This window comes from Nematolebias whitei, chromosome 10 (genome assembly GCF_014905685.2).
Source record: "Nematolebias whitei isolate Nwh7 chromosome 10, NemWhi1, whole genome shotgun sequence".
Taxonomy (NCBI): domain Eukaryota; kingdom Metazoa; phylum Chordata; class Actinopteri; order Cyprinodontiformes; family Rivulidae; genus Nematolebias; species Nematolebias whitei.
In genome coordinates, this window is record NC_056507.1 from 37,910,008 (window position 1) to 37,911,645 (window position 1,638).

A 1,638-nucleotide genomic window follows, 5' to 3' on the forward strand; every position below is an offset into this window, starting at 1 on the left:
ACCACAGTTCTCAAAAATTCTAGAAAAACTATTTGTGACCAGATTAGATAAATTTATTACTAAACAAAACATTCTAAGTAGCAGTCAGTATGGGTTTAGAGCAAAAAACTCTACATCAATGGCTCTCATGGAAATAATGGAACAAATAACCACTGCTGTCGATCAAAAACAGTATTGTGTTAGTATTTTTGTTGATTTAAAAAAAGCATTCGATACTATTGACCACACTATTCTCCTTGAAAAATTAAATAAATATGGTATAAGAGGACCAGCATTACACTGGGTATCTAGCTATTTAAAAGATAGGAAACAGATATGGGCAACTGGGCAACTGCCCAGGGGCCTATGATCTCTAAGGGGCCCAGGGAAGTGACGGCACAAGCAGAATATCTGGTTATCTCCTGCTTTACTTGGAGCATTGCGCTGCACAGAGACTGCTGCGTTTCCGCTGCATTTGGGCAGCCCCGCCTCCTCCCAGCGCAGCTGGTGCAGCTCTTGTTTTTTTTTTTTGTTTGTTTTTTTCCAATCGTATCCTCGACGGTGCGACCTGTCAATCAACTCACAAGGCATGTCAGTAACTGACCAATCGACAACCTCAATTTGTCCCGAAGGTAAACGCCCCTTACCTGCTGACAAGCTCATCAGTTTTTTCCTTGAGAAACATTGTTTTAATTAAAACAATAAGTTTGTATCTGTTGTGAGATGATTCTAGCAGTTTTGCAGCTTTTTTATCTACTTAATGAATGACTTAAAATCGTTCATCAAACAGAAAGGAGGGCTTATTATCAATCCTGTTACTACAGTGAATGTTGTACTTTGCTATAAGTACGACTATATTTATGGCATCAGAGAAAGCTGAGTTTAAGTTATCCACATAAAGTAAAATGGCATCAGCATGAAAAGAAGGAATGTTAAGTTTGAGATGAATCCAGTTTCTGATGTCTGACCAAAGACTTTGTAGTGACATTAAAAAAAAAATCGCTCGAGGGATTCATCTTCTGATTTACAAAAGGCACACAAATCAACTTCAAATTTAAATCTTATTTCAAGAAACATGGGTACAGGCTATATCTTATTTATTATTTTAAAATGATTCGTCTTTACTTTAGATTTAGGCCATTTGACAAATTAGGAATGAGCAGAAGTCATGGTTTTATGATTTATACTGGGAGGTTTCTTGAAGGAATCTTTGTTATAATCAGTACATCCTTTGTCACAAACATTCATTGATAATCTTATTGCATTTGAAGTCAACTAAGTTACAGGCATTTAATTGTAATATGAGCATCAAATCATCACCTTTGAATATATAATATTTTTAATTCATTGAATCAACTGTTGGTCAGGTTACTTCTTGTTGTGCCATTAGCTCTAAAATAGTTATTGAATCAAGTGTTTACTTCCATCCATCCACGGGGGTGTAGTGAACTAAGCCTCAGGTCAAAACCTGATCCTGGGACAGGAACTGTTATTTCACTGATTTGAGTCCAGAAATACAAATTAAGCTCATCCAGAGACTTTCTAAGTGTGTCCTGCACGGATCAATTGAAAGAACACTCTCTTTTCATTATCATTACTATTTTACAATATCTTGATAATCAAAGTGTGTTTAGTTCAAACCATTTTAAATGTTGAAGT